The sequence below is a fragment of the Schistocerca gregaria genome, chromosome 1, assembly GCF_023897955.1.
Source record: "Schistocerca gregaria isolate iqSchGreg1 chromosome 1, iqSchGreg1.2, whole genome shotgun sequence".
Lineage (NCBI taxonomy): Eukaryota > Metazoa > Arthropoda > Insecta > Orthoptera > Acrididae > Schistocerca > Schistocerca gregaria.
In genome coordinates, this window is record NC_064920.1 from 719,790,135 (window position 1) to 719,814,514 (window position 24,380).

The following is a 24,380-nucleotide window of genomic DNA, read 5'->3' on the forward strand; positions in this document are numbered from 1 at the left end:
CCTCTAGCCATCCCTGCTTTGCCATTTTGGACTTCCCGTCGATCTCATTTTTGAGACGTTTGTATTCCTTTTTGCCTGCTTCATTTACTGCATTTTTATATTTTCTCCTTTCATCAATTAAATTCAATATTTATTCTGTTACCCAAGAATTTCTATTAGCTTTTGTCTTTTTTCCTACTTGATCCTCTGCTACCTTCACTATTTCGTCTCTCAAGCTACCTATTCTTCTTCTACTGTATTTCTTTCCCCCATTGTTATGAATCGTTCCCTAATGCTCTCCCTGAAGCTCTCTACAACCTCTGGTTCTTTAAGTTTATCCAGGTCCCATCTCCTGGAATTCCCACCTTTTTTTGCAGTTTCTTCAGTTTTAAAATATATACGAATTGCTTGGAATTGAATTCAGAACCTAATCATCGCACGCAATTACGAACCATATACGCTACCCCTACACCACAGCTACCTATACAAAAACCGTAAGCCCACTAATATCGAAAACGATCTACACATTCTGAGAAACAGCAAAAGTCTATACCGACAACTAAAAATAGAAGAAAATTACTACATGCAAAAGGCTATAGTCGAAGGGAAAAATGTAATAAACGAAAACACAACACTTTGCAACAACACAATCTTTACCGCTCTGAGAGAACTGACCAAGAACAGAAAGCACACACACTCAAAACTGGTTTCCACAACACTACCACAACCCCAAGTATATATTGCTGACATACGAAGTTCGCCTTTTAGTGCTTTGTTTACTAACAGACGCTCACATGATTGCAGATGACATGATGTTCGCTAAGTAAAAAACGACACCAGAAAAAAAGCGCACAGAAAATATGTCTCAAACAGCGACAATAATTGCTTAAAACATCCTGTAACATACAGTAAATAAGATAGTATGAAATTATCCACAGAAAACTATATTTCAAATAACGAATAGTAAAAATGTAATAATGTGCTACTGTGTTTGTATAACCACGCTATTTTCTGCATGTTTTAGATTAAAAAAAAAACACTGATGATGGTGATATTTGTCGCTGAAACTAGTTTGGGAGAATAAAGAAATTAACGAATAACAAGGTGTTTTGCTTCAAAGGCGGACTCAGATTTCTGATATTCCTGTTTGTCGCAGCAGTTATGGGCACGAGCGTAATGCAGCTCGGAGTACCATCGGACGGCACTTGATGACGTGAGGGAAGATCGCGTTGCAGTCACTTTGGTTCAAATGAACAGCTAACTAAAATATACAGACTCGTACACATTATCACATTAAGAAATAAATTAGACGGTTAGGTCACCAAAAAAAGGGAGTGTGTGATTGATAGTAACAAAATATCTTATTGTTCCGTACAGTCAGTGTAGTAGTAGACACTAATGCACCTTGTGATTTAGGTATCATAAATCTATCATTGTTTTAGATATATCATTGATAACATGCGAAGATTAATAGTAAAAACTTTCTGGTTGTTAACTTACAATATTACTTAGTAAAAGTTTGTTCCGAAGAACGAAACGTACACTGCAACATAGGATATTTATTTTCATGCAAATAATTGTACGTGAATCTACTCAATAAGCTACCAACATGTGAGTCAAGTTTCCAATATCGATTTTCTGTTTAGAAGTTGAGCCTAGTGTTGTTAATAATCAACAATACCTCCTGTTCAACTGGACGACAGCATCTTTTTTCTGATCTTACCAACGTGGTATAAAATCGCTGCGGCATTTAGACTCATTTTAAAACCATCTTCTTGGAATAATAAGGCTATCTCGGTCGACTCAGGTCTAAATATCTTGAGTGACATTTCTAGTTCCCCATACACGACGACATTTTAATTAATATGAGTAAATTCAAATAGCAACACAAAACATGGAATGCTTTCCATGGATTGCCTGGATAGAAATGTCATATGAGATTCACGTTTTCTAGATCAAATGTTATATTTTTAAGAAGGATGACAGTATTCCATTTAATTATTTGGCAATACTGTGGTAAACCTTGTTCCCCCGAGTTCGTAGCAATACCACGACCAGATAGGTTTAATGATGATAGTCTATGCATCTAGAACCACCACTTTGTGAGAGCCGTCTTAGATTATGGTTCAAATGGCTCTGAGCACTATGGGACTCAACATCTTAGGTCATAAGTCCCCTAGAACTTAGAACTACTTAAACCTAACTAACCTAAGGACATCACACACACCCATGCCCGAGGCAGGATTCGAACCTGCGACCGTAGCAGTCCCGCGGTTCCGGACTGCAGCGCCAGAACTGCACGGCCACCGCGGCCGGCTCTTAGATTATGAATCATCTGTCTGTACAAAACTTGGTGTCAGCCTAAGTGAACAACAGATATAAGGAACAGTGTCACTACACATAGGTTAAAGGAGGATCTTCCAGTTGGAGGCGTGGTATATAGTCCACTGATCTTATTGGGCCAGAAATGCGTAAAGTAAGAAGTGGTTTGCAGTAGCGCCAGCTGCAGCCACGTGTGGGTGTTATGTGTTACAAAATACAACACATCCGCCGCAACGCTACGAGACAAGCTAGCCTGGCGAGATGGGTAAACAGTTGACACAGCAGTAGCTAAGCGGAAGAGGGCAGAAGTCTTTCCACACCGGCAGCCGCCAAATTGTTTAGTATACGTGCCTCAAGACATAGCAAGGCTAGGCGAACACAGCTCTGTAGCTTGTAAATAGCCATTTTGTTCCTGGACCACAATTCACTTGTGTGTTAGGCCAGTCCGTCCTGAAACCACGAGACTGCAGCTACCACCTCATCGGACCTGCACCGGTCCTTGGAAGCAGCTGGCCTACCTTCAGCACAGGGCAGGGGATCACTGCCGTTGCGTCACCTGCTTGCCACATGCTGGACAGTGCAGGGTGCATGACCCGTGCCACAATAGACGCCGCAACAGTTAGCCGAGGCCGCCCGGACCCAGGGTCGCCGCTGACAGAGGTAGTTGCCTCACGAGCCACTGCCTGGCTGACCCGTGCTCTGTCAGCACTGCAGGACGACAACAAACAGGAGGCCTTTGGATGTTCATCCACGCTGCCACTTTTTATATTGAGCCTTGTCAAGCAGTCGTATTAAAGCAATTTGGAATTTCAAGCTTTTTGATTGGGGCTGCACAGCGTCTCCCCTGGATCCTAACTCGTCACAACCTACTATAACTGTGTTAGAACACTGGTGTCACATTTTCTGCGCAACTTCTGAACCTGGGTCACGATTAGTCAAGAAATTTAATTGTTGTTGTCAAATTGTCTTGGTTATGGAAAAGAAGCTTGACTGTCTTGCTCTTTGTAAGGTGAATTTTGTTAAAAGTAGTGAACCCTTGGATTTTTCCCACTTTAAAGGTAATGGGGCACACAACTGGCTAGTACCTGTCCAATGAATGCTGTATAATTTACAAGGTTATTCATCACCATGTACAGAATCAGTTTGTTTCACTTGTGAGCAGTATGGGGATATGGCTAGACAGCGGTAAGAATCAAAATGGCTGATGACTGGAAGAAGAGTTAAGTTACTGAATTTCATTTTATGTGTCTTATAAATGTTGGTATTTCAAAATGAGCATCGAGAAGGGCGAGACTTTGGTAGAGTCAGACACAAAGAATATCAGAATCATATGCAGTTCGTATACTGTCAGAAAAAGTTAGTACAATTAATAGCAATTGATAAGGAGTTGTGTGGTTTGATGGTGGTGCAATTCAATCGCCACAGTGAAATATATATTTGCCAGTCACACATTTAGTTGCCCTTTCGCTAGTAAATCAGCTGAGGATGTGCATGTGCCGGCCAGTGTGGCCGAGCGGTTCTAGGCGCTTCTGTCTGGAACCGCGCGACCGCTACACATCTATGCCTCGGGCATAGATGTGTATGATGTCCTGAAGTTAGTTAGGTTTAAGTAGTTCTAAGTTCTAGGGGACTGATGACCTTAGAATTTAAGTCCCATACTGCTCAGAGCCATTTGAACCATTTTGATGTGCAAATGTTTGTGAAGGAACGTAGAAATTTGGCAGAGATGGAACATTTGAGGATAACAAAACTAAAACTAATTGAAGAAGTAAACGCTTGTGTTCGTTATACAGAGGTTTTCAAGCAAGCCGGAACATTTGAAAATTGGTAGGTTCATAGGTATATGCAGCCGAACAGTGCCAGGCATTTTAGGGAACAGTTGGGCATGGTAACAAAGAGGTATGCAGAATCAATAGAGGAATTTGTGGATAGAATAATGAAGAAAACTAACTGTACATATGAGTTGAGCGAATGAAGTAATTTTACGGGGAACTGTGCATAGGGTCTTGACGCGTTTTTAAGAGGGTTTCCTTCAGAAATGTCGAGGAGAGTGCGAAAAGGGGTGCAAATTGATTTGTGCGCAGCTGTTAGGCTGGCAGTAGGATGTGAGGAATTGATGCGTCAATTGGGTTGCAAGTTAAACATATTTCATGAAGTCTGGGTAATGCGCCTGATAACGTCGACTTACTGCCACGATATTTCGGCTGACAACAATTCAGTCATCATCAGGTGAGTGTTTCTCACTGGAGGTTGCTAGTTGATGTCGGTAGCTTTACGAGTATACCAAAAATAGGAGCGAAGACGCAAGCGCCAAGGCAACCTCCACGTGAACGACCTCTTTTGAGTTACGCCCTCTCTTCGAATATTGCTCCATGTATGGCGTGCAAGGGCATGCGTAATGTGATACTACAGCCGGCCAGAGTGGCAGAGCGGTTCTAGGCGCTACAGTCTAGAACCGCGCTACCGCTACGGTCGCAGGTTCGAATCCTGCCTCGGGCATAAATGTGTGTGATGTCCTTAGGTTAGTTAGGTGTAAGTAGTTCTAAGTTCTAGGGGACTTATGACCTCAGCAGTTGAGTCCCATAGTGCTCAGAGCCAGTTGGACCATTTTTGGTGATACTACATGAGCGCTCTCTGTCGGAATGCGCACTCACGGAGTTAAAATTCAAATGTAAAAATTAATGAAATTAGTCACAAAATGTTTTCTTTTTGAAGAAATTAAAGAATTCATCGGGTGCCACGCCTTACACATTTGAAAGCCGCCATCACAATTAATAAGATCTTGCGCTAAACATATTTCCACCAATTCCTTAATAATCAAGTCCCAGAAGGATTTCGTCTAGACCAAGATTTCCGAGTGGGGATACAATAATCTGCTATGGCTGACTCACTTTCTGCGAAAGGTGAGTGTGGCGCTCACGTTCACCGCATCTTTCAGGCACTGTGCGCGTCGTCTGACAAACGTAGGCTTTGCCACACTGACTACGTAGTCTGTAGACTCCATGCTTCCACAATCCCAGATCGTCCTTGAGCCGAGAAGAGCACAAGTCTTTCCAGGCGGGAGAAAGATTACTTTGACTTGATGTTGTCTTAAGACTCTACCTAATTTCCACGAAGTACTGCCGACGAATGGGAGGAACTCCCTGTGCATAAACCGCTCCTTCTTCTTTTGCTCTTGTGAGTGGTCACGTTTCTTCTTCCTTAAAGCTGTGCTGATCTGATGTGGAGAATCTCCATTACTTTTGAAGACTCATTGTAGATGTTCCAGCTCGTTTGCAAGGCTCTCTCCATAAGATACAACTTGTGCCCAGTGCACCAACTTTCGAAATACGCGTACAGTTTGTGATGGCCGATAGCAGCTAGACGCCTTGAAAAGTAGTTCCGTATGTGTGGGTCACAGTAGACAGATCATCGCAATGATCCATCCACTTTCGGTCTGCTCCAAATGAAATGGCAGACAACTGTCTTTCTCCACTTCCATCGTAATTCTGACATTCGCGTCGATACAATTCAGATGCAGCAAAAAGCGTGACAGTTCTTCTTTCCTTTGGGGCCTCACAACAAAAGGGTCATCCACATCTCGCCAGAGGACTTTTACTTTAAGTTCTGCCGAATCAAGTGTCCTCTCCTCAGAGTCTTCCATAAAAATGTTTGCTACCAGAGAGGAGAAAGGACTGCTCATGGCAACACCGTCAATTTGCTCAAAATATACACTGCTGAATAAAAAGTAGGTTGAGGAAAAGGGCATGATGAAATAGCGCTGTTATATCAGCTTGGAACTTATTGCTGATGAGTGACAATGAGTCAGTGAGAAAGACCCTAGTGCAGAGTGAGACAACATCGAAGCTTACTTATAAGGCTAACTCGTTGAGTTTAAGTTCCTTCAATCTGTTAATAAAGTCACCATAGTTGCGTATATAATATGAACACTTCTCCAAAAAAGGTCTCAGTAAAGACACAAGATGTCTAGCTAAGTCGCAAGTTGGAGCGCCGATATTGCTCACAATAGGACGTAATGGAAGACCTTCTTTGTGTATTTTTGGAAGACTCTGTAACCATGGTGGAACAGAGCTGTGAAGTCTTAATCTTTTCGCAACTTCTTGCAGAAGGGAAGAAGAATTCAGCAATGCTGTGTTTTTTCTTTCTACTCTCCCTGTGGGGTCTTTATCAGTCTTTCGGTACGTCGGTTACTTAACAAGCTATAAATGTTCTGATCATAGATGTCACGTGGTAACAGTACAGCGCCGATTTCCTTATCCACTGGAAGGACCACCGTGTAAAGATATTCATGTAGCTTGTGTAGTACGGCCCTTACCATGGAGGAAATTGTACTCTTCTGAGATGCTCTCATAAGTGCGCGACATGTTTCACATCTGACTTCTACTGCAGCATCACTGGGAAGAGGTCTAACACCTCCTTCAACAGCACTAATAAAATCAGTTGAATACAAGGTTCTGAGTGTAGGAGCAAAGTTCAAGCCTTTCCCAAGAACTGACGTCACGTTGTCCAAAACCTTAACCGTAAAATTAACCACGGAGCGTCGAAAAAGATCTTCTTGCATTAACGTTGCTGATAGGCTGGCATCTTCGAAGATTGCCTTGCAGTAGACTCCTTATGGATCAACTCCGTCTTGACCCAGGTCACGCTATTGACCCACTCCCAAGAGAGACGGGGGAGATTGGAAGAAATTTCCAGGTGTGGGTAAAACAGCTGCTTTGGAATGGGATCCAGCTCACGGTGAGTAAAAGGAATCCTCTCTTTCACTAGCGCTGGACCTGCCTTGCGTGTGATGACTTCGCAATGACGATCTTGATAAAATGTGACACACTGGCAGCCTTCGGAATGAGGCCACTATTCCGGTATTTCAATATAAAACAAAAAGAACTTAACAACCTCGCTCGGTTACTCCGTAACTTATTCAACCTCTGGAGTGTGATGCCATCTCCTTCCCAAAGAGGTATTTGATGTGATTCTTGAAATTTTTCTGGCGTAAAAAGTATTCCAAGAAGTTTCGGGATTGCAGCCGGATAAAGTCGACTTCCTGCCACGATATTTCGGCTGACAACCATTTAGCCATCTTCAGGTGAGTGTTTTTACTGGGGGTTGCTAGCGCATGTCGCTCAAACAGAGAATGTTTTTGGCCAATATAAGGTGTTATAGGATGTGGACAGATGGGGCACATGCAGAAGAAATTTCGCCAGCCACAGGATAGGGGGAATAGAGGTTGAGGTCAGCATAATGCTAACAGTAGTTCCAGGGATAGGGGACCGGGGATGAAGCAGGTGTTGAACACCAAATCGAACCCAAGGTCCACCTGTAACCAATCCCAATAAAATTACATTCTGCCAGGTCAAATGCAGAGGCGACTTGTGCAGTCAAAGGAATGGTGGGGAAGAAGACTGGCAGGATATTGCTGAACACAGGGGCGCATGTGTCGGCGCCAGTGGAGATTTGGTGGAACATACGCAGTGGAACCCACCGCGCTATCGACTGCGAGGCGTGTGGGTAGAGGTGCCACATGGTTGAGATTGGCGGACACAGATTTTTGCCTGGCTACGGTTCAGTTCAGACAGTGTGTAGGTGAAAGAAGGCTAGGACATGATCCTGGTGTTGAATTTCTTGTACTAACTTTGTACCAAAATCATCTTCGGGAACACATGGTGGAGATTGACGGAAAAATGTTACAATTGGAAAAAACCTCTGCTAATGTAGCAATGTCGCAGGGGGAATCTATTGATTATAGCAAACTGTTTAAACCGCGAACAATCACACTAAGACTAGATTCACTCTGTTGTGTACCTACAGGTATCAGGAAATCGCTTTGTGTTTACGTTAAGTCTAATTTACCAGTAGGGGGTGTGGTATGTGGTAGGATAGTTGGAAGTAAATGAAGTATTGGATCAGGCCGGTTACTTAATGAAAGGTGTTGCATGCCTACAAGTGGTAAATTGTGAGAAAATGGTAGCTGTGTTTGTGGACAGGCCTTAGGTTAACAAAGGATTGTTGATCGTTAACATGAATATCCTGGAGGAGGAAAAGTGAGACATCATGGGTGTCAGCCATGGACAGACGACAAACGCCACTGAAAGTGCGTTACGGCGGAATGTGAAGCACCTAAAGGGGAGTGCTAAGCAACAGATGGAAGAGTTACCGTTGGGATTTAAGGATTCCTTTCTATCCAAAAGAGCTGTTGCTAACAACGCATATTATGCAGCACTAAATACAGACAGGAAATGAATCACCAGTTTACTGCAGTTCAAGTGAAGTACCGAGGTACTTGCAGTAGATTCTAGAGGAATTAATCGATCAGAAGATGAAGAATGGGATTATTGAGGAAAGTAATAGCCAATGTGGGCCGGAATTATCGACGAAAGTCAGCGGATGGGTTACGAAAATGTTGGTTTTGTTGTGATTATCGACACTTGAACGCCAAGCCTATAACCAATGCCTACTCTTTGCCAAACATTAGGGAAACCACAGATGCCACAGCAAGTATTTTCCGATGATGAACTTCAGCTACAAATCACTCCAAGCGACCGGCCATAAACAATATTTTCTTCACCATGGAGACATTATAAATTCATAAGAATGCCTTTCAAATTGAAAAATGCAACTGTGATGTTTCGGAGGTTGTTGAACGGAGCTATCAGAAGGTTGAAACGACGTCAAAGCGTGGTACATCTTGATGATATAGTCGTCTTTATGAGTGATTTAAAGCAGCACACACAATGCCTAAGGGAAGCATTCCCCAGACTGAGGGCAGCGAATTAATTGTTGAGTACAGATAAGTGTAACTTTGTGTTAGGAGAGGTGCCAAACATTGGTGATATCACTTCTGAAATTATCCAGGCATATTTGTTCTTCTAATAATTTCCGGGTATGCAGCCGGATCCCGTCGACATTCTGCCACGATATTTCGGCCCAGAGACGTCCGACCATCATCAGGTGAGTACACAACTATAGAAGAGCCCAGATGCAGTCGCGGTATTTATGCCGAATCTCGCGCATGCGAAATGTACTGGCATCCTACAGCGCATGCGCCACGTGTTGACATGCGCGGCATAGCCGAGTTTTACGTGCTGCCCTCGGTGGTGAAAGTAAAAGATCATCTAGTCATTGAGTATCGAATGACGCTGTCCATTCCGCTGTGATTGTACACTCCTGGAAATTGAAATAAGAACACCGTGAATTCATTGTCCCAGGAAGGGGAAACTTTATTGACACATTCCTGGGGTCAGATACATCACATGATCACACTGACAGAACCACAGGCACATAGACACAGGCAACAGAGTATGCACAATGTCGGCACTAGTACAGTGTATATCCACCTTTCGCAGCAATGCAGGCTGCTATTCCCCCATGGAGACGATCGTAGAAATGCTGGATGTAGTCCTGTGGAACGGCTTGCCATGCCATTTCCACCTGGCGCCTCAGTTGGACCAGCGTTCGTGCTGGACGTGCAGACCGCGTGAGACGACGCTTCATCCAGTCCCAAACATGCTCAATGGGGGACAGATCCGGAAATCTTGCTGGCCAGGGTAGTTGACTTACACCTTCTAGAGCACGTTGGGTGGCACGGGATACATGCGGACATGCATTGTCCTGTTGGAACAGCAAGTTCCCTTGCCGGTCTAGGAATGGTAGAACGATGGGTTCGATGACGGTTTGGATGTACCGTGCACTATTCAGTGTCCCCTCGACGATCACCAGAGGTGTACGGCCAGTGTAGGAGATCGCTCCCCACACCATGATGCCGGGTGTTGGCCCTGTGTGCGTCGGTCGTATGCAGTCCTGATTGTGGCGCTCACCTGCACGGCGCCAAACACGCGTACGACCATCATTGGCACCAAGGCAGAAGCTACTCTCATCGCTGAAGACGACACGTCTCCATTCGTCCCTCCATTCACGCCTGTCGCGACGCCACTGGAGGCGGGCTGCACGATGTTGGGGCGCGAGCGGAAGACGGCCTAACGGTGTGCGGGACCGTAGCCCAGCTTCATGGAGACGGTTGCGAATGGTCCTCGCCGATACCCCAGGAGCAACAGTGTCCCTAATTTGCTGGGAAGTGGCGGTGCGGTCCCCTACGGCTCTGCGTAGGATCCTACGGTCTTGGCGTGCATCTGTGCGTCGCTGCGGTCTGGTCCCAGGTCGACGGGCACGTGCACCTTCCGCCGACCACTGGCGACAACATCGATGTACTGTGGAGACCTCACGCCCCACGTGTTGAGCAATTCGGCGGTACGTCCACCCGGCCTCCCGCATGCCCACTATACGCCCTCGCTCAAAGTCCGTCAACTGCACATACGGTTCACGTCCATGCTGTCGCGGCATGCTACCAGTGTTAAAGACTGCGATGGAGCTCCGTATGCCACGGCAAACTGGCTGACACTGACGGCGGCGGTGCACAAATGCTGCGCAGCTAGCGCCATTCGACGGCCAACACCGCGGTTCCTTGTGTGTCCGCTGTGCCGTGCGTGTGATCATTGCTTGTACAGCCCTCTCGCAGTGTCCGGAGCAAGTATGGTGGGTCTGACACACCGGTGTCCATGTGTTCTTTTTTCCATTTCCAGGAGTGTATAATTTTAATAACAGGATTCCAATTTTTATCCAGTTGGTGATATCATTAGTAAGGTTAACGTGGCCCTGAGGTTAACTAAAGCCGTACTTGAATTTTCTGTACCTAAGTCGGCGAAGGCACTGCAATCATTTATCGGAGTCAGAAATAATTATTGAAGGTTAATAAACGGATCTGAGGATATTGGCAGACCCGTGACACAATTACTGAAGGAAGGTTCAAAATTTGTGTGGTCAGATGATTGTGATCGTACTTGTGAGAAACTGAAAGAAGCATTGACGCCGAGTCCAATCTTAGTGCTTACAGATTTCAGTACGGAATTAATTCTGTCATGTGAGGCATCGAATCACGCACTTGGTTGTGTGTTGTCTCAATTAGTCGAGGACATAAATTGAGGCCGTAGAATATCCGGTGGCCTATGCATCAAAGCAAATGAACTCAGCAAAGAACTCTATGACAGAAAAGTAAACGTTGAGCCTTATCTATGAAACCACCTACTTCAAGCGTTATCTCTATGGACAGAATTTCGAATGATAACAGATCATGCATCATTGATTTGATTGATGGAGTTGAAGGGTCCATCTAGCAGGTTGACACGATGATCAGTAAGACTGAGTGAATTTGATTTTGAGATCATACATAGACTCAGAACGAAACACAGAAAGGCGGATGGATTGAATAGGAAAGTAGTGTTATTACAAATAGAAGATAATGAGCTTAAGAAATGCAAGACAGTACAGAGGACAGATGGCGAATGTAAGCAGTTTTGTGTGCATTCACAGTTTTGTGTACAGGATGGGTTGCTGTACAGGAAAACTATGACCGCAACTGGTGATGCCAGCAAAGCTGAGAGATAGAGTATTACAGAAGTCACATGAGCAAGTGTCAGGCAGGTCATGAGGGATGTAACTCTACCAACAGAAGAGTAGCATACATGGACCAATACATACAGTGTGCAGAGAGCAGATTTGTGCAAGACAAGAGTGCCATTGCAGCGGTTACCTGAAGCGTTAACACTGTTTCAAATGCTCGGGACTGATGTCTTTGGTCCTTTTAACAAAATAACTGCAGGGAATAAATATGTGCTCGCGATTATAGATAGTTTTTCGAGATACATGGAAATGGTCGCAACGCTCAACCGACAGGCAGCAAGAGCAGCACCAACTCTAGTAAACAACTGGGTATTGTCATCTGACATACGTGAGATGATAGAGACGGGTCAGAGAACAAACGTTATGTCGGATTCGTTCAAGGAAGTGTGTAAGTTGTTGTGATTGAGAAAAAAACTGAGAACGACTCATCTACATCCGCAACCTATTGAGGGAGTGGAAAGAGTTCATATAACGATAGGGAAGATGATAGGATGCTATGTGGAAGCACACCATATCAATTGAGATGATTATTTAAGGTATGCGGTCTCAATGTGCAACTCGAAAAAAAGACAATTTTAAGTCATTTCATTGAGTCCTGAAGTTATTCCAGAAATTGTGGTGTTGGAATAGAAGGAAAATGCTGAAAAGAAGGTGCAAAGGAATGAGTGAGAAGTTTTAGATGGAACAATAAGATGTCGTTCGCATGCATCAAGACCCAGGAGATAAGAGTAGATTTATGTTTTGTGTTTTTGTTAGGAATGAGTGTAGCGTAATATATAGACAGGATGAACTGGTGGGGGACAGCATGGGACTTACGGAGGAGGAAAGTAATGGGTATGACTGTCCTCGTGTTGGATATGTCAAAGACAAGATGAAGAGGATGCAGACCATAATTATGCTACTGGTCATAGTCGGAGTAAACGCAAGGTGGAGTCTTGTTCGCGAAGCAGGAAGATGTGGTGACTACTAGTCATCTCTGAGTAGCACAGTTGGTATTTGAAGCATGGGTACCGTGGAACGAATTGAGACAACTAGAGAAACCATTCGACAGTTTCTTGCAGGGTGTGGAGACTCAGAGTGTTTAAAGGATTTATGGGGTTATGTATGAGGATACATGGGACTTATGAGAAACTGAGAGGCGAAATGACGCAGTTTCTGGAAATTATATAGGATACAAGGAGGAGAAGAGATTGGATCGCTGAAGGAAGCCGACGTCTGAAAATTGTGTTTGGGACAGCTGACAAAGAGAAAGACTGTGGAAGAATCAGTGAAATGGTACATTAAGATGGTACTATCCGAAGTAGAAATGTAGAAATGTTGGATAGGGGCCGGCCGCGGTGGTCTCGCGGTTCTAGGCGCGCAGTCCGGAACCGTGCGACTGGTACGGTCGCAGGTTCGAATCCTGCCTCGGGCATGGATGTGTGTGATGTCCTTAGGTTAGTTAGGTTTAAGTAGTTCTAAGTTCTAGGGGACTAATGAGCACAGCAGTTGAGTCCCATAGCGCTTAGAGCCTTTTTTTTTTTTGGCTATGGAACAAGTGTGAGGGGGGCATGCAGAGAGGTATCGGAATTGTGGGAAGCTATGCAACAGGCTGTGTGAGGATGACTGCTAGTAACATTGCTGTCACCAGATCAGTACCTACATCTACGTGATTACTCTGCTATTCACAATAAAGTGCCTGGCAAAGGGTACAGAAAGTGCAAAAAAAATACCATTCAAATTAAAGTTGGTCTTGGAAACTAGACATAAAAAATTACCTTTCTATTTTAACCTAGCTACGTTGGAAGCAAGGAACAGAGTAAAAGTAAACATTTTAGTTTTCTTTCCAGTGGCAGGAAAGCAGGCACTATACCAAAGTGATGTAGTCTTCGCGTATCCCGTCAAGTGGGGGATGCTGAGGAAGTTTGTCAGGGTTAGATGGCAGCAGCTGTTACTAGTTTCAGATGACAAGAACTGGCATGTGAAAATGGTAGGAGCGGAGTTGCAGAAGTATTACACGGCTTAATTTACGGTTTGTCCAAACAGAGTAGTGAGAGAGGGTCAAAAATCTTGTGTAGTGAAGTGATCTCTGAGTCAGGAAACGGATTGCAAGCAAGAGGTGATTAGGCCGGAGGTGTACTAACAACATGTTGAGGAACATTGATTGTACCCTACTTCGAAAAAATGATAGTAGTACCCAGTTGCTACGAAAAGGAGAAGCTCATGGAAGCAAAAGGCTAGGGCTAGATGGAAGTGAGTTCTACCTCTCACAGTTTCGAGAATAGCCCATTTGAGCATTTTGCCTTCTCGGTTGTACTGGCCAGAGGAACACATGGAAGTTTTACGAGCCGAGAATCTGAATGTATTAAACCATATTTCGTACCTGAAAACTCTTTAACGAGCAGGAGGGACGAATCTCCATGGACACGTTGATGCAGCATCTGGATCAGTACAGGGACAGCTGACAGAGAGAAACGATCTTGGCCATTGTCATACCAGGTACCACATGGAACTCTACGTGTACAAGAAGCGAAACACAAGGTAAAGTTCAGTGAACTCGATTTCTAGAGCCTAAGAGGCAATAGCAAGACCTATAACTGTAATTTAAGCTAAGTTAAAACGGAACTAATGGAGTTTAGGATAAAAAAAACATAAGGAAAAAAAAGTGATAAGAGCAATCTTGAGCAAAGAGCGGACTAGTGCCAACTGGGCCAGTTACCAGGAAACTTGTCACCCTAGCTTGCATTCAGGTAATCTAGTTTAAGCTGACGCAAGGGACAGGGTCTCGTTGAGGAGGAGGGCAGTGTAGCATAGGAACTATATTGGGCCAGGAATGTGCATAGTAGGAAGTGGTTTGCAGTAGCGCCAAGTGTGGGTGTTATGCCTTACAAAATATAAACCAGACGTCCCAGTGCTGTGAAGTAAGCCAGTCTGGCTGTGTAAATAATTGACACAGAAGTACCTAAGCGGAAGAAAGCGGAAGCCTTTCCACACCGGCAACCGCCGGAATGTTTAGTATACGTGCTACAAGACATACCAAAACCCAAGCAAGCGCAGCTCGAAAGCTTATAAATACCAAGTCAGTTTACCCTAAAGTTACTTCTGTTAATATCGCAGCACCGTCACCACAGGGCTATGACGCTGGAGAACTGCCCAGACTGCTGTTCGTGGACCACAGATCACTTCTTTATCAAGCCAGTCCACCCCGAAACCACAAGACCTGCAGCCACCACCTCATCGGACCAGCACCGGCCCTTGGAAGCAGCTGGCCGGCCATCAACACGGGACTGAGTCTCTGCCGTTGCATCACCTTCTTGCCACCTGCTGGACAGTGCAGGGTGTATGAGCCGTGCCACAATATACGGCGGCACAGCTAGCCGAGACCGCCTGGACCCAGACCTAGAGTTGCAGCTGACATAGGCAGCTGCCTCACAAGCCACTGCATGCTAGACACTGCGCTCTCTCAGGTTGTGGGGCGACAAATACAAAGGAGGCTGCTGGATGCTTTAGCCACACTGCTGCTTCCTTTATTGAGCCACAACAGGGAGCTGTAATAAAGCATGCCGGAATTTCAAGAGGTTTGATTGTCGTTGCACGGCGTTCCCCGACACCCCCAGCTATTCACTACCTACTACAGGTATTTCAGGTAGAGACAAGATGAGTGCCACACTTGTCATTTATATAGATGCCTGTCAGTTCATGAGACACTTTTTATGTTGGCAATCCTTTTTACAGTGATACCGGGTTTTCAACGAATACCAAGGTTAGCATCTGTTTTCTCTGCAAAGGGTAAGAAAACAAACATATTACGCAAGATTATAATTTATGTTATTCATTGGCCATACTAACAAAACCAAGTTAAAAGTGAAGGGGCACTGTGGGTAGTGAGGTGAAAAAGTAAAGCGATAAGTAGTTTTCGTCGATGTACATATTTACACTACTGGACATTAAAATTGCTACACCACGAAGATGACGTGCTACAGACGCGAAATTTAACCGACAGGAAGAAGATGCTGTGATATGCAAATGATTAGCTTATCAGAGCATTCACACATGGTTGGCGCCGGTGGCGACACCTACAACGTGCTGACATGAGGAAAGTTTCCAACCAATTTCTCATACACAAACAGCAGTTGACCGGCGTTGCCTGGTGAAACGTTGCTGTGATGCCTCGTGTAAGGAGGAGAAATACGTACCATCACGTTTCCGACTTCGATAAAGGTCGGATTGTAGCCTATCGCGACTGCCGTTTATCGTATCGCGACATTGCTGCTTGCGTTATCGAGATCCAATGACTGTTAGCAGAATATGGAATCGGTGGATTGAGGAGGGTAATACGGAACGTCGTGCTAGATCCCAACGGCCTCGTATCACTAGCAGTCGAGATGACAGGCATCTTAACCGCTTGGCTGTAACGGACCTGAGGCAGCAGATGGGGACGTTTGCAAGACAACAACCATCTACACGAACAGTTCGACGACGTTTGCAGCAGCATGGACAATCAGCTCAGAGACCATGGCTGCGGTTACCCTTGACGCTGCATCACAGACAGGAGCGCCTGCGATGGCGTACTCAACGACGAACCTAGGTGCACGAATGGCAAAATGTCATATTTTCGGATGGATCCAGGTTCTGTTTACTGCGTCATGATGGTCGCACCCGTGTTTGGCGACATCGCGGTGAACTCACATTTGAAGCGTGTATTCGTCATCGCCATACTGGTGTATCACCCAGCGTGATGGTATGGGGTGCCACTGGTTACACGTCTCGGTCACCTCTCGTTCGCATTGACGGCACTTTGAACAGTGGACGTTATATTTCAGATGTGTTACGACCTGTGGCTCTACCCTTTATTCGACCCCTGGGAAACCCTACATTTCAACAGGATAATGCACGAACACATGTTTCAGGTCCTATACGGGCCTTTCTGGATGCATAAAACATTCGACCGCTGCCCTTGCCAGCACATTCTCCAGATCTCTCACCAATTGAAAACGTCTGCTCAATGGCGGCCGAGCAACTGGCTCGTCACAATACGCCAGTCACTTCTCTTGATGAACTGTGGTATGGTGTTGAAGCTGCATGGGCAGCTGTACCTGTACACGCCATCCAAGCTTTGTTTGACTCAGTACCCGGGCGTATCAAGGCCGTTATTACGGCCAGATGTGGTTCTTCTGGGTACTGATTTCTCAGGATCTATGCACCCAAATTCCGTGAAAATGTAATCACATGTCAGTTCTAGTACAATATATTTGTGCAATGAATATCTGTTTATCATCTGCATTTCTTCTTGGTGTGGCAATGTCAATAGCCAGTAGCGTATATTCATGAGAGCATGAAAAACTTTACAAGGAACAGTAAAAGTTAAGGCAACACTATTTGAACACATGTTCTGCATCTAGAACTGCATGTGACAGTGGTACTATATATTTATTTTCGTCTAATCCGCCATTTCTTTAATTTCTGGTTGTGAGAAAGAGTTTACAATGTGATGCCTGCTGCCACTAGCACTGCGCGCAACATAGTTCAAGAGGTACAAAATTCTGAATGGTCTGCACAGCTCTACTTGATGGGGTTGCCATATTGGAATCAAGGCAGCTCGGAACCAACAAATGTCCCGCGGACATTTGTGTCATTGAGGACAGAATTTGTTAAACAGAAGTTTATTTATTATTGTAGCCACAATTTTTACTAACATAACAAAATTAACTGCTATTACTGTAACTACTAATCATCTACAAAAGCCGGCATTACTAATAACCGAACCCTCACCAGACCAAATAGAAATAATATTCCAGAACGAAATTTTCACTCTGCAGCGGAGCGTGCGCTGAAATGAAACTTCCAGGCCAGTCTGTCGGGTAGACACTCGAACTCGGGACCTTTACCGTTTGCGGGCAAGGGCTCTACTGACTGATTTACCCAAGCAAGACTGACGAATCTTCCTCATGGCTTTACTTCCGCCGGTACATCATTCCTACCTTCCAAACTCCATAGAAGTTGTCCTCTGAACCTTGCAATACTAGCAACTATTTTTATATCAGCGCACACTCCATGGCACAGCGAAAATTTCACTCTCGAAACACCCCCCCCCCCCCCCTCCCCCAGGCTGTGACTAAGCGATTCTCCGCTACATCCTTCCTTCCGTGGGTGTTAGTCTTGCAAGGTTCGCAGGAGAACTTCTGTGGCGTTTGGAAAGTAGGAAACGAGGTACTGGCGGAAGTCATTGAAGAAGAGCTACGCCTGGGCTCACAAGAAGTAATATATGTTCACTTCTCTATCACAGACAGCGTCGTCTATATTGAAATGATCGTGGAGGAAGGATGCACTGACGTAGTTCGAAAACATGCACACGGACAGAAGTTTAGACATTCTGACGGGCCTACTAGCGAGCTGACGATAAACCACGCTCATTTTATTCTTCGAAAAATTCGGGTGTTTTAGCTATCTTTCGAGTGTCACAAGACATGGTCGCTGAAGCCTTCCGAACCCACGGCAACGTTATTGGTCACGTCGTGGAAAAATGGCAGACGTTAACAACATACCACGTGTTAAATGGTGTCCAACAGATCAAGGTTGAACTGTCCAAATCGTCATGTATGATGGTCATCCATGGACATATCTAGGTGTACACAAGAGGGCCAGGTCAGGTCCACTGTCCCTGTCACTTCTCCAGATCGCTAATGGTGACGCAACGCCCAAAGCGATGGTCAGAAATCTATACCTCAGCCATGAGCAACCCGGATATGTCACTTCAGGAAGTGCCTGTTCTCTGCTGGAACTCCCTCTCTGGAATGACAATGCGGATGGTCCTCACTGGTGCCACGTCCTCTAACGACGCCAACGACGCCAACAACTCTCCAGAGCTTGACGAATGCTCAGCCCAGAGCAATGAAAATCGAACCGAGTGTGGCGCCTACGTCTGCTTTCCTTCAGACGGACACTACTTCAGACGACTAACGACCACATCCCAACACGGAACAGCACTTCTGAAAGCAGCCAAAACGGAAGAAGTGAAGTTGAATGCCCTCCGACGCACACTCCTTCATATTGCCTCATGGGTAGTGGGCTATATACCAGACTGTGATCTCCCTTCAAGCGCTCTGACAAAAGGAGTGGGCACTCCCGATGTTTCATCTGGGAAGCGTCCTTTCCACAACCTTTGATCCCGCCCAACAACTATGGATTCCATTGAGGGATGTTCTCCAGATCTCACAGTGGCAGTGTCACCACCCCCAGCCATTGATAGAGGCAACAGTCGACTGCCACCATTTCTAATCTGTTGGCATGACGATATGGACCACGGAACAGATCGCGATACTGTCCCACCCACTGGGGAGTGCCCAACCCAGCTTCCACCGAGTAGCTGGGGCCACAGAGGCTTTTAATTCTTACATTCTGTTTGCTACACTGTTGTGACAGATCCTTAAAGTAGTAATTACTCTCTAGACAAAATAATCATCCTTTATGCAATTCCAAGTCTACGGTGATGTATACATGTTTTCATATACTTTTAACTTTCTAGTTCTAAAGACATAGCGAAGCTATTGGGGTTCTGATCCACTGTGCAGTCAGGGTCTTCCCAGGCAAATACGAGTCGTATTGTTGTTAATGGGGCAAAGGCTGTCGCAATAAGGAATATTTGGGATGAGCTTTTCAGTTTTCGGCATTTGCCTTACAATCTACGGAATCTGCCGAAAATCTTGGTCATGACCAGGTTATTTTTGGCTTAATGCTGCGACAATATGGCCCCGACAAAAAATACGGAAGTCTGATGTATAGGTAAGCGCATTTGTTTACATATATAGAGAGTGCAGATGATGATGTTAGGTATATCTATTGTCCGAACGACGAAATTATTCGTGTTTTCCTGTAACATTAATATTTTTATGACTCCTTAGGACGTGTGTGAGAGAGTGAAAATCACACTTCGCTTGCTCGGGTACCCAGAATGCCGGTGACTCCGATTAGTTAATTTTGTGTAAAGCCACCATAACTCGCTTTTCAGTGATCGAAACCTAGAATATGAATGAAGTGTCAGCAACAAGATGTTTCCTTCCAGGTTGCAACGTACATATTTTCGTAGGGCTGCCCTACGTCAGTGGCACGCATTCAACGATATTAATTCGAGACTTAAATAATTAATGATTTTCAAAATATTATTTTAGTTTAACAGTCAGCTTCTTATTTCAAATTGAATGCAGCACTGGTACTTGTAAACTCAGTGTAGATACTGTAATGCTTTATTCTTTAATTTGATGTTAAATATCTAGTCCTACGGTGCCCGAAAGAAATACTGCAACGAAAATGTTCAATTCATATGAAATTTCTTCCAGCCTGAGTAACGAGGTTTACTTTCGCTAACTCGCCTTGTATTACTGACATGTGAGTAACACAGCGTATTATTTATTGAAAGGGAATCAGAAATCTTAACTGGCAGAAACAAAATGTAAGTTTTTATGAATGTAAATCATCTAGGACGTACTGCTTAGCCGGAAACGGAGAAACCTAATGGATTTATAGGTATGTCTATAGATCGGTTTTTCCTTAGTTCTCCATTACTTTCGTTCACCCAATCAAATCTACCACCTGTAATCGATATACTCTGCAGTTTAGAAGTGCAGAGGCTGCTAAATTCTATGCTATGGCGGGTGTGGTGGCGTCAGAGGCGTCGACAACACCGAGGACTCTCATTCAGGTAACTGCTGTGACTTCCTCTCGTGTCCAAAAGCTGCCACCCATGGCGATGCACAGAGCTGGATTGGCTTCCACAGGCTGCCTACACACAGCAGACTAATTCCAAGCAGTGCTTTACTGCGGCTTATACAAAATATGCTCTAAACCTTAATTTTCACTTCCTGCTCATACATCTGCCTCCTCCTCATACACATACAAAAATAAAATGGCGCCCCTGACTTTTCAGTGGGAAGTTCTCACAATAAACAGACGTATTATGCAGAATGAGATTTTCACTCTGCAGCGGAGTGTGCGCTGATATGAAACTTCCTGGCAGATTACAACTGTGTGCCCGACCGAGACTCGAACTCGGGACCTTTGCCTTTCGCGGGCAAGTGCTCTACCAACTGAGCTACCGAAGCACGACTCACGCCCGGTACCCACAGCTTTACTTCTGCCAGTACCTCGTCTCCTACCTTCCAAACTTTACAGAAGCTCTCCTGCGAACCATGCAGAACTAGCACTCCTGAAAGAAAGGATATTGCGGAGACATAGCTTAGCCACAGCCTGGGGGATGTTTCCAGAATGAGATTTTCACTCTGCAGCGGAGTGTGCGCTGATATGAAACTTCCTGGCAGATTAAAACTGTGTGCCCGACCGAGACTCGAACTCGGGACCTTTGCCTTTCGCGGGCAAGTGGAAGGTAGGGTACCGGAAGGTGGGTACCGGGTGTGAGTCGTGCTTCGGTAGCTCAGTTGGTAGAGCACTTGCCCGCGAAAGGCAAAGGTCCCGAGTTCGAGTCTCGGTCGGGCACACAGTTTTAATCTGCCAGGAAGTTTCAGATGTATTATGAGTCAGATAATCATATTTTTTTTTTTTATTGCTTGAAAAACGAGATGGGAATTTGCTCTCCGGCTGACCTTTTGCAAACAGTCAGTTACAGAAAATTTGAAGAAAAGATCAAGTAAATATTCTGTACGTACTACATCTGTTTCGTGCAGCAAAAAAGAATGGTCAAGTTATAGAGTTCGCGTGGCTGAAGTCTCATATTGGCATTACATACAATGAAACAACACATCAACTAAGGAAAGATGCAATTAGGAGCGAAAGACACTTTAACATCAATCTTCCACACACAGTCTACTTTTTGAAAATCAAACAACAAATGATTCTGTTGTGGCAGGAGGGATATAACGACAGTCAGAAAACAAGAGGTAAAAGCTGTGCAAGTCTACCTAATAAGACAGTCATTGTTTGCGAACTCTACAGTATAAAATTAAACAATAGCGTCCATTGTTGGAATACATCTCTGTCACGACTCTGTCTACGTCCACTTGCATAAAATCGGCCAACTGTTGATGTGAGGAGTAGCAATATGTGACGCAGGTCCCAGCATCTTTCGGTACAAACGCTATGAGAAAAGCGGTCTCAAATTTTTAAAGGAGTTCACGAGACATGGTCACTGCCTCTCTCTTGAAGATACACCCGGAGTGCACACTATGCCGCTATAGCCAGGTTTATAGCATAAGAAGATAACAGTGTATAAAGAGAGACTGAAGTTGAATCTAGTGAAAGGACTGAACTAAATATTTTTAATACACTCACATGGTTAACTACCAATTTATTTCTAGCAGTATAATTGTTTTTCATAACAATTACGATAGTCGAAGAATGTGTGTGCTAAAATTAACGGATGAAGTCAAATGCTATTTTTTTATGTTCATTCGAGCTTTAAACTTGTGGTGGCTAAAAGGAATGCATCTTACGAGTCAGTAATAAACAAATAGTCGCTAGGTATTTCATTTTTAATGAGATACAGTTTAATTGTGATGCTATAAAGAGCGTTTCTAGTCTACTATTTCAGAATGTTTTGGGATAAACAAGTGGCACAGTCCGCAACTTTTCAAAGCGTGATGTAAAAGTTCGAGCTTAGGTAATTGCCAGTTAATTGTGGTTTTTAGTTTATTTGTTGTGTTTTTTCGTTAACCCAGAAACTCATCTGACATTTCTCTGGTTGACTCGTATCCGATGATATGGAATTCAAGAAGTAACAGAGACAATTGCGCAATATCAGTAGGAATGCCTCTCTTATCTCTTTCTTTCCGCTGTTGAATCTCCCGTTAGAGTGAGCGCAGGTACAATTTTTATTCTTCGTTAAAAAAGGGAATGTGTTTCCACTTAATAACTAAATGGATGATTTCATCTAGGAACTGGCTTGGACATAATTAGGGGCAGCAGGCGGCGTTTGTGGAGTAACGCCGATAGAAACGTTTTCTGTTCCCACGGGCGGGGACACGTAATATATTCCTTGCATCCGTGAGCTCTGTAGAAAGACGACGCAGACAGGGTCCATGCTTTGCTGTCGAACACTTTGAAGTATGCGTCCGAAAACAAAACACTAATGGCCGCCTAGTCGCGAGCCAGACCGAGGGACGCCCTCTCCTCCTGTGTCTACGAAGGGACTCGCCAGTGACAAATTGGGAATTGTTTACGTGGTGGTATGCGGAGTCGAACCGGCACCCCGATGCTCCTTACTGGCCAATTCTCCGTTATTGTGAAGACTATCAAGTGGAAGTCTTTGAATGGTTGGGTGTGAGAAGCAACACTTTCCGAGCAGAAACCGACCTTTCATGTCAAGGTAGACTCGTTTCCTGGTGGTGTCACGAATTCGGGCCCGTGGCGAAGTAGATATTCCTTTTCATTTCAGCCGACAATAGAACGTTAGCGCTTCCTGAATAACACTGTGACATCCTGACATCATCTCAGCCGTTAAAACACTTCCTCTCTCTCTCTCTCTCTCTCTCTCTCTCTCTCTCTCTGTCCCTCCCTCCCTCCCTCTCCCTCAATACTTCCTTATATGCAAATTTCCACAGATACATTTTTTCTCAAAATTTAGCCACAAGGGAGATTTGAACTTCCTGTCTCTAATCGTCATTGACTGACCACGAGTTACCAGTTGGCTGAGGAAGTTTCTGTTTCTGATTGGGCTGCTTTTTTCGCGGAATTCCCGGGACGAACGGGGAGCGAAATTCTGTAGTTACTCTGGTAGTAGTTTGTTACAAGAGAAGACTTCGGGCTCTGGTAGTAGTTTCCGTGAAGAGAACACTTCCAAAACCTGGGTGCTACATACCAGCGTAGGCAGATATTTGTTCTAAAGTGCCAGACTTCGATGGGAGCGGACATCGCCTCCAGTGCGAGGTCTTGATGGACGCAGAGTTGCCTTCAAACTTCTAGAAGCCCTGTGACCGATACACATTCAGAAAAGAATTTGGACGTGGGTCTAAGTTAGTGCTGGATATTTCATAGGGACCGGTAATTATTTGTAATATTACGCTAATGATTGTATTTTAACATTTTAACTGCTGATTGAACATATCCCAGTGGACCTTTGTCTGCTCATTTCTTGGTAAAGTACCTCTTACAGTGCGCAATCCGAACTATCAACTCCTTGCAGGACTGATTATCATACAGCATGATCGGTGCAGTTGTTTCTTTGAGCATTGAATCGGTGATGTAATGGACGCTATAAAAAAAACATAGAAGTCACAGGCTGTGTGGTGAATACTTTCTTTAATAACGCGTTTCGATTAATACGTCATTATTAGAGTTATCAAGGTTAGTGTAAACATCTCATCCTTATCTGTGAAGACATCCATGAGGCAATGGCATCTTATGGATAAGATACATGATTACACAACTATGTGTGAAGTGTTCACCTTAATCTTGATTGATCTGATGATGTGTGCATCGAAATGCGTCACTGAAAATAGTAGTTGAGCCGCGGCGGGGTTGCTGGCGTCGCCTTTTGAATTCCTGGCGCCACTAGTTCGATCTGTCGCGTGATGTTCCTCTGGTTTGAGGCCACCATGATCTTTGCTCGAGGTTGTTGATGGGGACGGTGCGTGTTGTGGAGTGGCGAGTTGGGGAGTGGCAACGGCGTGAGGAGGGCGGTGTGGGAGGTCCGCCTGGCGAGT